This window comes from Vanacampus margaritifer, chromosome 9, assembly GCF_051991255.1.
Source record: "Vanacampus margaritifer isolate UIUO_Vmar chromosome 9, RoL_Vmar_1.0, whole genome shotgun sequence".
Taxonomy (NCBI): domain Eukaryota; kingdom Metazoa; phylum Chordata; class Actinopteri; order Syngnathiformes; family Syngnathidae; genus Vanacampus; species Vanacampus margaritifer.
The window spans coordinates 22,316,191-22,330,575 of NC_135440.1; the positions used below are offsets into that span (position 1 = coordinate 22,316,191).

Sequence of the window (14,385 nt, forward strand, 5' to 3'; positions counted from 1 at the left end):
CTACTGACTGACTGACGGCTCCCTAAATCTGCTCACCCGTATCTCAAGGCCCTGCTGCACTTGTATTAGCCATTAAACCTTTCGTTTGCCATCCCTGAGTGGATTTTTTTTGTTGTTGTTCCAGCGATTGACTGCACACTCCTAAAAAAATCATCGTGCAACTAAACTCGTGCCAAGTTCTCCATCCTGGCTGCAAAAGCAACATCTAAGCCTCAATCAATCAACCATACGGGGTTAAAAACAAACACACACACGGTGGATATCGATTATGATATCTGCAATGCACTGAAACGGAGTTCAAAAACGGGGTGGGAGGGGAGGATCCCTGCTGGGTGGTTTTGAATTCCCACAATCCCCCAGTTAACCCAAACATCAGCACAAAGCGAGGCGGCGTTGAAGGTCAGAGGAGACGTTTTCTACCTCCATAAATCATGAGGACTCATCGCCAGCAAGACTCGGATGGCCATCAGCATCACTCGCGCTCGCGGTGCGTGTACGCGCACTTCTGCACAAAGGCAGCCGTCTGTTTATTGTTGTTTCTTTTTTCTCTTCAGCTCTCGCCCCCCCCCCCCCCCCCCACACACACCATTGATCTGTTTCGTCTTGATGTCGGTTGCCGGCTATCTGCTAAAGTCGGATCCAAGAGTCGCTTTTGTGTGCGCCTCGCCGCCCCATCTTATCGTCTGTGCGCGTTTGTGCAGCGAGCGAATATTCACCTGGTAAATATTCCTGCCATCAAAGCAAAAAAAAAAAAAAAAAAAAAAAAGAGGGGATGAGCATTCGGGGAAAAGTGGATTGTTCAATGGGGGGCGATGCAGACGTTTAACGCGCTCTCTCTGCAAATTCAACTGGAAAATTGACGGCGACATATTGTGCACTTTTTCACCTTACCTCGAGTCTTAATAACTTATTTACTGGTAAAAACAAAATCCTTCTCCATTGAAATGAATGGAAATGCCATTATTCTGTTGCATCCAACAAATATTAGCTCTATATATCAAAGCTATTTAATTGACTGCCAGACGTTTTCAGAAAAGGGATGCCGTGGGTGCTAGCCGATTTAAGCATTTTTGACTGATCTTTCAAGGTCCACAGAAAATTATGTGTTTAGACTATGGAAACACACATACTACCCAAATGAAAGATTGGACTCTCATCTTTCATCAGAAAAAAAAGTTTGTTTCTACCTTATTCCGTTTTTCAGTCATCAACAATAGAAAATGGTTAGTTTCACCTCAGTTTTGAAAAAAACGTATTTTAACGTCTTTGGCACTCCTCCATAGGATTTTACTAAACGTTATTTAACGTTTTTTTGGCAGTCAAAGAGTTAATGCCACTCCTCTTTGACATTTACTGTCAAACTAATCATAACACAAAGACAATTAGACTATGTGTAATTAAATCTACTGCATAACTAGCTTCACATGCATATATTCTTTAGCCTCTGCAAAGAAGGTCTAATGTTACTGGGTATAATGAGGAGCGGGGGGAGGGTACAAAAGGACCATGCACTTCCTAACAAAATGTATGACAAAAAAAAAATAAAATGCAATTTTGAATATGGACAAAATACATGCCTACGCTCTTAATATACTGCATTTCATTTTTGATAATACATTTTTCAATGCATGTTTTAAAGATCCACTATCCTATCCAACAACAAAAGGTTTGAAATAAGCAATAAAATAACCATGAAAAAGTGACTTTTGTTGTTGTTCTTTATTTATTTGCTCTCGCATAAAAATGACCATTCAAGACAGCAGCGTTAAGTGCAATAACTCATTTTGTTCATTTGTTTCAAAAAAATCAACATGCTCAAAATATTAATAGTATTGAGGTTCTATGTTGGTCCTGCATATCATAACAAATCTGCCCCCTCCCCCCCCCCAAAAAAAACCCCTAATACTCACATATTACAGAGCAATCAGAGCTGTATATAGAGAGAGTTTGGCCAACTCTGTTTCAGCAGGGTAACAAGATGGCGTCCGTATGTCATGTGACCATCAGTTGACCAATCACAGCATGACCAATTACAGCGCAATTGGTCACCTGCTGGTCACATGACATATGGACGCCATCTTGTTACCCTGCTGAAACAGAGTTGGCCAAACTCTCTCTGTAACAAATAAGATATATCTGCCATCTAGTGGTGAATGGTGATATTACAAGTTAAAATTAGAGTAGATAACTGCACAATCACACTTTGGCACCCACGGATTAGCATCATTTTTTATAAAAAAAAAATAAAAAATTCTGTTTTTTTCCCCCCTTAGTATTTCCACCCCATTTGTCACACCAGAAGGAGCAGCACAATGTCAATTACACTGAAACACGCGAAAACTGTTTCTATTAAATTATGTCTTTACTGTGTACTCTTATAAAATACAATATTATACATTGGCATTTTCTTTTGCAGGCTGGTAAAAAAAAAAAAAAAAAAAAGTAATGACAAGTGTTTTAAAGCTACAAGCGATGTCACAAAATGAATTCAACTGAAGCCACCGTTGTAGAATAAAACCAAGACTATCAAGAGAAGGCCAAATGATAAACGCAAGACTTATAAAGTGTTGCCGGAGAAGTGCAGTGGGGCGGAAAGCACATTGTCAGAAAAAGGCTGATAAATATTCCCTTGATTGTTTAATTTCACACTTGGTGAGTGGGGAGACATTTTCGAGAGCCCACAATTTGTATGCAAGCCATTAAAAAGTCAACGTTCCATATTATGTCCCGTTTAAGTAAACCTAACCCGCAACTGGACTCCTGTTGATAAGGTAAAATGTGTCATATTGACTGAGGTGGAAGAGGGACCCGGGGAGGAGGGGGGGGGGGCGGGGTCAGAGGGTGCCCTCATCCTCGCCTCCGAGGGGCCGTCAGCCGATGCCACAAAGTGGTAAAAGCTCCCTTGTTAATGAGGTCTCGGCGGGTTGCTAACCTAGCGACCGCCTCGTTCTGTGGCTTCCTTTGGCTGATGTTTGGCCTCGCACACAAACATGATGGCCGCCCACGCCGTTTTGCCCACGTGCAGCCCATGCCTGCCGGCAGCAGAGGTCACGCGGCGGGGTTATGTTTGCAGGCTAGAGGTTACTGCGAGACAGGCAAGCGGTGAGGAAAAAAAAAAAGCTCGCTGCTTATTCAAACCTGAGTCCAATTTTTTTTTTTTTTTGCGGGAAGTATAACATTAACGCGGCTCATTGCATCTACAATGATTGGCACTTTGGATTGCTTCCGACTGCACTTTTCTTGGAATATTATTGAACAAATCATCAAGTGGTATTTCCTGCTAAAAAATACAATAAAAAAAATGACTATGTAATTACATTGTAATTACCATGTAATTACAGTGATGAAGTATAAATTCACACAATTATTAAAATGAACTAAAAAGCTTTCCCAAGTAGAAAACTAGTCGAGCATTTTGGTAAAATAAGGCGGAGGCCACAGAGCGTTTCCATGAAATGCCTCGTCAGGCAAATAATCGTCTTTGATTCAGCTAACCGTAATGTGGCATAATCAAGTTCTAATTTATCAATTAGAATAATTAGCAGGCAGATCCAATTTAATTGAAGTGTTAAAAAGGCTCAGAGGAAAGCAGCCGCACGGAAGAAAAAGGGCCTGTGTGCATTTTCCGACGCTGGGTTCACACACTCCAGTGAGTTTGTGTTTGTATGATAGCAACACATTCTGTATTATTACAGAAACAGAAAATACCTTGCCAAGTCATTTGGAAGTAATCGGGAGAACAGCATCTGTCTCTTCGTAATCTCAACGACAGCATAAATGGATATAACAACAAATTTGTTTTTGTTTTGAAAACAGGGTGGTTTTTATTACGGCAGCTTTATTGCGCTTTTAATTTGTAGTTTTCTTAACATGAAAGCTGATTATATTTCAGCATTGAGTCGGGATGGCAAAATTGAAAGCAGTTGTGTTTGGTTCCCGCCACCGTGTTTATGAATGAATCCATTCATCCATAATTGAATGAATTCTTTATTTCAAAGGATTCCAGCGGCAACCTGTGAAAGTCGAGCTAACTCCGTGCCCAACAGAGTAAACACAATGCTGGGGGGAAAAAAACATGGTGGCCACAGAAAATATTGAAACTTTGGGCAGTTTCACTTAGTGGTGTACACACTTTTGTTGCCAGGGGTTTAGCTATTAACGGCTGTATTTGTGTACATTTTGACTATTGCTTATGCTAAGTGATTACAAGCTAACCAACTGACTATCATATCAGAAAATGCATTATAATTTCATGGAAATGATTAAAAGCATGCGTCCCCATTCAGCATGTCACGTTAGGACAGTGGTTTGAGCGAATACCTGCCACAACGGAAGACCTGGGTTCAAACTTTCGTATGCTAATCATTGTCAAATTATTTCACATCTATTACTTTGATGCCGTTTGTCATTAAGTTTTTACTCCATTCTATATTCAAAATTGAATCACTAGTTATATACAATGCCACAGATTCTTCTACGGCACATTGCCCGCCACACTTGACGACCCGGGTTCAAACCCGGGTTGCGAAACTCTTTAGTACAGATGAATACTAATCATTGTCAAAGTATTTCACTATTAATACTTTGCAATTTTCACATAATTTATCTTTCAGTTTTACTTCATAAGAATTCAGTTTAGCGTTCAGCAATCCCACGCAATTTCTGCAAAAATTGCATTTAATCCCAGTTATTGTTTATTTATGAAGGTTTTGGTCTCGTCTAATCTCGTTGTAGTCCGGTGAAAAATTTGTGTTGACAAAATTATTTTTGTTTAGTTTTCGTTGACGAAATTAACACCAGCGAGGGGTGTGTTTACTTTTGTGAGATACTGCATGTGTATTAATGAACACTCGAAAAATAAAGTTTTGATAAATGATAAAAGGATAAAAAAAATTGATGTCTGGATTTTGTCATCAAAATAATAAACTTGACATGTTTTTGTGTCCTAGCCTTGCATTATGTTCGCTTCATGGATTCAAGTTGGCAGCAACCAGCCAGTGGGCAAAGTCACTTTAATCTAGTTGGCTGCCTAAACGGGTTGCGGTCGAAAATTTCACATCTGTCGGGACTGTGAAAATCGCTCTGCTTTCTTATACAATCGCATTATTGTGCTTGAAAAGAAATCTGTAGACATGAGATATACTTTGTCATATTTACGGTTCGCTTTCACATTTGCGGTTTCGCTCGGGGATACGCGCTTTGTCGAAGCAGGCGGCAGCTGCTTCATTTTGCAAGGAAATTAAGAGAACAAAATAATCATGAATTAATTTCTGGTTGGGGGAGGGGGAGGGGGGGGAGCAAAGCAAAAGAGAGAGCAAATCCCTCACAGCAGCCAGGCCGGATAAGATCAGCCAGCTCTGGTCGAGCTCTCACGGAGGATTCCTCTCCTCCACCTGCACGACTACTTATCGCCGTCCCACACTCTCACCCGGCATTATCTGCCATAATTTGGTTTGGTATCAACCTCAAAAAATGCCTCATTTTAGAAGCAAAATGGATTTATTTCCACCTTCAATCGTTCTTGCATCCCCGCCGCCGCCGCCGCCGCCGAGCGCTCGACTTCCTTCATCTCCGCCTCTCTGAAGCCGGTACACCTCCACCTGTCCTTCCGCTCGCATCCCATAATAACAAATGGTTTTGTTAAGTTGGAATAAAAAGTTTACAAATGTTTCCATCCAGCTCACCTTCAGCTTCACCTTTATCGACTTTATATGATGTTTAGGGATTATTTTTGCCACAATGATGTCATGTGTTCTCATTTTCTGTTGAAAAGTTCGCATTTTTCAAATATATTTTTCAAATTTGATGAAGGTAAAGGGAACTGTTAACATTAAAAAGGGGAAGTCAACCTTAAATATTTCTTGACATGACATTCTGATTGACATCACATTTTGATGAGTTATGCAGCAAAATCCAGCTGTTTTTTAATCCATCTCAGGGGGCGGCCATTTTGCCACTTGCGATATATCAACTGAAGATGAGATCACAGTACGCTCAGGCAACGACCAATCACCAGCTCACTCAGCTGTGATTGGTACCCGAGCAACTGTGATGTCATTTTCACTCGAAAACAAGTGGAAAATGGCCGCCTTCTGATATTGATAAAAACTGCTGGATTTTGCTGCTTAATTCATATTCCACTAACGCAATATTAACCAAAATACCGTATTTACACTAGTGGGACTACATAGAACATATTATTGTCAAAAACATCTTTGAGTTGATTTACCCTTTAACTCATTCACTGCCATTGACGGCTATAGACGTAAAAAATTCATTTGAACTATTTATATTAGTTAAGCTTTTTTCTTTTCTTTTTTTTTACTTTTGTTAACAAGAGTATGAAAACCTATAATTTTTTTATTGTACATTTAGAACAGATAGAAAATGTGTGATTAATTGTGAGTTAACTATGCGATTAATTACAATTAAAAATGTTTATCACCTGTCGCCCCTTATTTTTAATAATCTTTTTTTTTTTTTAAATGAATTTATGGCAGTGAATGAGTTAATGTCCATAAGTTGAATGAAAATTGTTCTCAAATAAATGTCAGTAAACAGTCCTAAAAGATTAAATGAAAGTATATCGGACTTTAAAGTTAAATACAACTGAACTACACAAATGTAATTACTGGATTCAAAATAAAGCAACAACATTTACTTGCACTTTGAGAAATACTGCTATATTATAGGTTCAACAGTTTGTGCATCGTGATTAATTCATTGCAATTCTGGCGTGTATGACTTGTAAGGAAAAAACAAAGAAGACTTTCACATCTAAACTGCTGTTTGCTGCGAAGTGAGTTGAGTTCACTGCCCATACAATGCCTGAATCTTGAAATTTTGCTTGAAAGTGGAGAAAAAACAAACAAAACGACGGCTCGTACGGTGAAAAGTCTGTTCACTCATCTCTATGCCTTGCATCATATCTTCACACATATCTGTATGTATAATTATTTAATACTCCGTATTGTGCTATGTGGCACATACGCAATACCATCATATCTGTATAATCAATTATTCACACAGACGGTCGAAATTTTTTCTCTCTCCCCACTGAAACTTTTTTTTTTTTCTTCCCCCCCCCCAAAAAAAACTTTTCAAGGTTATTCACCCACCTGTATACAAATGGTCAAAGTGCAAAAACCATCCTGGTAGCAGACAATGCGTATCTTGCTTCGCCCTATGAATTGAATTCAATTTTCATTACGGGGAGGGGGCTGTAATAAATGCGCCGCGAATCCTGGGAGGCCGCCGCAGCAAAAAATAAAATCGGATACATGAATAAACGATGTCCCTCGGGGGAGGGGGCGGGGGGAGGTGCTCTTGCTCCTTTGTGAGGAAGATTGACTTCTCCGAGATGGGACGCATCAGCCGCCAGGAACGGAAACAGAAATAGAAAAGGCGGCGCGCTGAGAGTGGCACACTTCCTGTGCAGACCCCCCCCCCCCACACACGCAACCAATCTCCAAGCTGTGTGTAAGGAAATAACGCATATTCTACGGAGCCTGTCTGCAAGATGTCAGATTCTCCCAGAGGTCAGCATTTTTATACCCCATAACGACTTCATTAAGCTTGGACGCAGAAGAGTCAATATCGCCATGAGGTGCATTTGAGATTTGCCCATTTCATCCTTCAAAAAGTTACGATTTTCTTGTGAACTTCATATTGATTGCATTAAGTAGATATTATGCTGTTAGGAATGCATATTAGTCAAGCTCTCGCTATTCTCTCTTTTCATAAATGAACTGCAAAAACGCAAACAACAAAATATGTAAGCCGTCCGACGGGGTGGACAATTCCAGAGTGGACATATTTGTGTATTTTGAGAGCGAGTGGTGGATCTTCACTTACAGTAGCTACATGAGCATATTTAACATTTCTGAAATATTTTTTTTTTTAAATATCAATTCATATTAATTTCACTATGGATAGACTATGACAGAGTGGACAAGCACATACGCAACATGATATTAAACTGTAAATATTTACTCCACAATCTCCGTTTCAGCCTCCATTATAGAAAAACAAAATGCTGTTAGCAATGTCACTGAAAACACCAGAAGGTTTCTTAAGAGGCAAGTTACCTCATGACAGGGTGGACACTAAACTCTAAAAACAGTTGCGTCAAAAATAACCTAATTTGGGTCAAAAAGGGCCAAATGCTTGGGTTAATTATTTAAAGCCTAAAAAGTTGGGTCAAATCAATAACACACAAAACAACCCCCAAAATTGGGTTGTGGGTTATTTTTTTGACTCAACTTTTGCATAATAAGTCTAACAAAAAAAAGTAGCTTAGTGGGTTATTCATTCGACCAACTTTATGGTTCACAAATTAAATAAATAACTCAAAACATTGGGTTGCTCCACCCCCCAAAAATTGGTTGTTTTTTTGGGTTATTAATTTGACCCAACTTTTTGGGTTTAAATGATTAACCCAAGCATTTGGCTCGTTCCCTTTTTAACTCAATTTGGGTTATTTTTGACCCAACTGTTTTTAGAGTGTAATTTCAGGGACAAACAGAATGTTTAATGTGATTCCGAAAATAGACTATACAGGTTTGCAGGCCATACTTTGGACAGGTCTGTTTCAGAGCCAGATAGCAACACCCCCTCAAACAAATATAGATATACTATAACAGTATAAGGCGAGACTTTTGACAGATTATTTTGGCCGATATTGAAAAGGACATAAGTGTCAAACAAAGATCTTGGGCCATTAAAATGAACAATATTTCAAACAGCTTGCCACTTCTTGACAAACCTTTTGGGGCTTCAAACGCTTCATTTACAAATGGTCGGCGCCTCAGAGTGACAAACGCGGCGGCGGGTTATGAGTTCGACCACCGAAGTCAGCCGCCTGCGACCTGCAATCTGCCGTCATGGCAGATGGGCGGAGGTCTGTGATCTGTTGAGGCAATTTTGTGCATGGCTGCCACGGGCCGTCCTGGTGTGACATCTCCTGCTGCTAGACGAGCTGTAGCCTGACCTTCACACTGGGCTGGTGTGCAGCTGTGTGCCACACACACACACGCACACACACACGCACACACACACACACACACACACACACACACACGGACTCACAGTGGTAAATCCCACAGGGGGAAGTAGGCGTAAAGTTTAGTTGGGTAAAAGGCTTCGGTGCTATGCGCTTGAGAGCAGACGACTAACTGACAGGCAAAAGTGTAACAAAATGTCAAATGTGGTTCAAAAACGTGGTGCCCGGCAAAGTTCAAATCTAAGCTGTACAATCAAAGAAAATAAAAAATTGCAATTTAAACAAAAAAAAAAAAAAAGCAATTCTACAGCATTTATTTTCAAAGTTTGCACTCAGAGTCATATCTGCCAGTCTTGTGTCATTATCTTGGAACCATTAATTGCTTGCTAAACCGGGATACACAACAAAAGACATACGGTTATACTGTATTGGAGGCTCAGCTCTTCTCTTGGCTACTCAAAACAGCAGGCAGAGGTGGCAAATCCAGGTCCAGAATGTAAAAACCCTGCCACACAGTTTGGCTTTAGCCTCATGTGCTAGTTCGCTAGCTAGAGAGCCCCTGGTGCTAGCTAGCTAGAGAGCCCCTTGTGCTAGCTATCTAACTCGCTAGTAAAAACCCTGCCACAGTTTGGCTTTAGCCTCATGTGCTAGTTCGCTAGCTAGAGAGCCCCTGGTGCTAGCTAGCTAGTGAGCTAGCTAGCTACCTAGCACCTGAGGCTCAAGCCAAACTGTGGCAGGGTTTTTACATTTTCTAGACCTGGATTTGCCACCACTGACAGCAGGATTATCAGTAACTTCGCAGACTATAAATATTATTTGTGTTTGGATATCTTTTAAAGCGTAACAAAACCAACAAATAGATGCTAATTGCTAACTGTTAGTTTTCCACTGTATGTTAACATTAAGCTAACTGAAACTAGTTTTTATTGAGTTAGACAGTAATGGCAATGATCAACATACGCCGCAAATCCCGAACAGGGTTCAGCAGACAAGTGAGTGAAGCTATTTGAAAATGCTAAAGCGGCATTCAGAGGAGGGTACGCAAACGTTCGTTGTCTCAAGTGGGGGCAGGAGGACGCGTGACGTAAAAGCAAAGAGACATTTGCACCGCTGGGGAGCCCCAGACTCTCTCATTGGCGGCAGGGTTGACACGGGGCCCCGGCGTATCCGCGGGGAGATCTAAGCCAATAAGAGAGTAATTGAAAGAGGCGCTTGACTTCCCGTCTCAAACAGATCGGGCCATGATGTGCCTCCAACAACACGCCGTTAAGACAACAGATGGGCAAAGTCAAACAACATGGAAGTTGGCTCCCTGTTGCAAGGCGACAATTCAGAAGGAGATCTTTTCATGACCTCCTCCTCTCTACTTCTTGTTTGTTTTATCTTTATAACCCAATAAAAGATGATATGAAAAGAAACAGATCACTGTAGATTGACTTGGTTATAAACATGTTTTTAGGATCTAAATCTATTTTATTTAAATTATTTTACACTGTCTTGCCTTTGTTTGTGTGTGCCTTTATTGTTGTACATGATTTAGCCACTAGGGGCAAGTGTGGTTCCGCGCGCTCTGATACATTGTTAATTTGTAGCCACATTAGAGAGTAGAAGGAAAAAGTCACAATCAAGTTAAGCCAATAAAAGTTTTTTTTTTTTTTTTTTTGCAGCGTAGGAAGAGCATATGCCGGTGAGTAATGTTAAGATGCTTTCCCGTATACATTCCTGAAGCGTTTTGCATGAATAGCCATTATTTGGAGCGGTAAAAGTGCCGCGAATAGCGTGCTAATTAGTGTTAGCGAGTCAATAGCACTTTCCATTGTGCGTTAGCCTTGAGCTAGCTACTTTCAGGAAACTGGCTAAACAAAGTGAGTTTGCATTTAAGTGTGCACTGTGTGTAATTTTCTTCATTTTGTGTGTTTAGATTTACAGTTAACCTCAACTGGAGTGCAATAAACGGCTTGATGCTGTAACAATAGTATTGTTAGCTTGAGTTTATGTTGCTTGGGGGACTGATTAGAGTGAGGGAATACACAAAGATGTTATTTTACTGTTCAGTGTTCAAATATGCTAGTTTTGCTAGCCCTGTCTAAGGTGTTTGGCATTGTGTGTTAGCATTACGCAACACATCTATTCTCCTTGTTAAGCTTGACTATATCATGGACGTCATACTGAGCAGACGCCCCCTGCCTCTCCCTCACACTAAAAACAAGCAGAAACACTCAACAAAAGAAAACTTTGCCAGCATTCCAGTCCCCCCCCCCCCCCCCCCCCCCGCACTGGCTGCAGGCCCCCCCGGGTTGCTAGCGTCGGGGCAACAGCGGCGTGGAGGAGGAGAAAGGAGGCAGCGAGAGCTTGTCTGGCTGAGGTGCGTCTACCGAGTCCCGCCGGCTACACTTGTTACAGAGATGACAGCGTGTTTTGTTTCGCCACACAAGCCTGCCGCTGACAGTCTGGGAGCCCCGAGCCAAACAAACAGAGGGTGCAGCCATGCCAGGTATCTCCACATCATCTGCTGCTACACACACACACACACACACACGCTCTCACCCGGACAAGCACACATAAATAAGCAAACAAACACATTCCCGATGCCTTAGCAAACATCTGCAACGCTGCAGTACTTTGGCAGGCTGACAAGGTTTTCACCCTTTTTTCATTAGTTCACCTCTCATGGGCCATCCTTGTGTATTTAAGAGTACTTGTCCGTCTTTGCCAACTGACATTTGCAGTGTATGTAAATGATGATTATTATTTTTTTTTAGCAGTAACAAAAATAGAAGCAACAACAGAATGTAACACATTTAACGACCAATCAAAAACGCTGTTGTACCACATGATCATTCATGACAAAAATCACTTTCCCGAGTACAAAGTGACACAAAGTGAAACTCACCAAACTGTACCAAAATCCCATATAAGGTATATATTGTGTTTTACAACTTAATTTCTTATTTCTGGACCTGTAGCATAAAAGCGAAGCGTGATGAGTCTCTGTCACCGAAATGCAGTCACTAAATGGGGCCATTTTGCCAGTCGACACTCCCTCCTTCATTCTCAGCAGTTTCCTCTCGTTGAATTACCATAATAAAGCTACAACTTCGTTCTTGACAATCCTGGCATGTTTGGGTTTAAAAACAAACCAAAACAAAACAAACAAGAAATGCACAGCAAATGTGAGCCTCTAAACATTGTTTCTCGACAAGACTATAGAGAGGGTCACAGTTTTTCTGTGCGGCATGTTGGATTTGCTGACTGCAAATGGATTTCGACTAAGACCTGACAGATATGGATTTTTTTTAGGCCGGTGCCGATTTTTGTCAGAAAAAAAATATACTGATTACTGATGAATTAATACTATATTTAATAAATAAAAGAATTTTTTTCACCCAGTGCATTTTTCATAATTTGTGCGCTGGCCTGGTCCCTATTCCCTGCAGATAGCAGGGATCAACTGTAAATATATTGTTCCAAAAGATGTTTAATTTTTGGTTCCCAGAATCAATTAATTAAGTTATAAGGATATTAATCCTTCACATATGTGGGTTTGTGTTAACAATTGTTGAATGTGTGTCCTATGTAACAGATTTATGTTCATGTTTCTATCTTCTTCTTCCTTTTTTTTCTTTTTTTTTTAAACAAAACATGGCTTTAAATTGTGTTTAAACTAGTGACATCCGGGTCAATTCTTAGATTGCTAATCTCAAAATTAGGATTTGCTTAGCTTTGAATGACCTAATCAACAAATTTATATATTCAGTATTTAAGCATACAAATTTATGGTTTAGATTTATGTGTAATAAATAGGGGTGTCAGGCGATTAAAATGTTTAATCGTAATTAATCGCATGACTTCAATAGTTAACTCACGATTAACTCATTCACTGCCATTGACGGCTATAGGCGTCAAAAAATCATTTGAACTATTTCTCTTAGTTCAACATTTTTTTTCCCACTTTTGTTAAAAAGAGTATGAAAACTTTAAAAATGTATTGTACATTTAGAAGAGATAAAATTTGTGATTAATTGTGAGTTAACTATTAAAGTCATGCGATTAATTACAATTAAAAATTGTAATCGCCTGCCGCCCCTAATTTTTAACAATCTTTTCTTAAAAAAAAAAAAAAAAGATTATTAAAAAAATGTCTAGGTTTTCATACTGTTGTTAACAAAAGTGAAAAAAATAAAATAAACTTATAGAAATAGTTCAAATGAATTTTTGACGTTTATAGGCGTCAATGGCAGTGAATGAGTTGATCACAAATTTGATATCTGTTCTAAATGTACAAAAAAAATTCCCCCCCTAAATTTTCATTCTCTTGTTAACATAAAAGTGGGTAAATGTTAAATGACAGCACACACAAAAGATTTCCAAACTCTTTCCCTTGAACAAGAACGGTGTTGCGTAACCTCAAGATGAGAATTCCCCCAAATCTCGCTAGTTTAGTGTAAGTGAATCAATCTTGTGTGGATATTACCCCCTAAATCCCCAACTCAGCGCGAGGGAGTGCATGCGGGCTCCGCATCGCTCCGGCTGCGCGGATCATCAATAATTCAAGCGAGCACTTAAACCCCAGGTGTAGGAACAAGGCCAGCCTTGGAACATTCCTGGAAGAATCGCGGCGCGCTTTCCTTGGATCGACAACATACTTGACATGATCAAGAGACATTGTGCACGCAGGCGGCGTGAACACGCCTTTGGTGAAAAACAACAGAGGATCTTGTTATTTCTCAAGCTTGTTGAGCTCCATCCAGGCGAGGGGAGGGACCGAGCTCAAGTAAGCTAAACGCTGGGCAACTCACTTTTCTGCAAAGTCCTGCTCCTCGCTGTGCTTATTTTACCACCCGTGCGCGGAAAATGCTAATTGACACGTTTGCTAATCAGGTGCCGTTACCCCCCCAAAGGCTTTTTGAATCGCTTGAGCTCTTTAAGAGTGTAGTAAATTCAACCCCCTCGGGCATCGGTGGAACGTCTTGTTCATTTTTTTTTTTTTTTTTTTACAATCAAGTAAACTGTTTAATCCGTGACGCCTTTGCTGCCTCCTCGAACCATTTGGAAAGATTTCTCGCTCGCTCTGCATTTCCATTGATCTCGCCGCATTCCTTCACCCCGCCGACAGTACGCCCGAGCTAAAAGCAGATGGATGCCACGCAGGTGACATTTTAATGAGGCGTAGGTAACAAACTCCTCAATGGAGGCATTAGAGGCCGTAAGGGGGACGAGGATGGCGGCGGTCGCATCCGGATGTACGGCGGCCGGGTTCCTCTAATAGGACGCAAAGTCCACCATTAAGCCACCTGTTGCCAAATTACAGCAACCTTTAGATTTTATTTTCCTTTATTCAATCTTTATTACGTTTTTTTTGGTTTTGGGGGGAGGGGTGAAAT

At 40.5% G+C, this 14,385-nt stretch overlaps 1 protein-coding gene across 3 annotated transcripts in view; it reads right to left on the reverse strand.

Annotated features, from left to right (window-relative positions):
• The window catches only part of zc3h12aa (zinc finger CCCH-type containing 12Aa), a 111,567-nt gene that overhangs the window by 36,397 nt on the left and 60,785 nt on the right, over window positions 1-14,385 (reverse strand). The window contains exon 1 of one of the 3 annotated variants that reach the window (XM_077576361.1): window positions 5,510-5,611. The exons of the other annotated variants lie outside the window; for them this stretch is intronic. The gene's annotated coding sequence lies outside the window, so the exon portion shown is untranslated. Of the gene's footprint in view, window positions 1-5,509; window positions 5,612-14,385 lie in introns of those variants that run through there. 3 annotated transcript variants of the gene reach the window in all.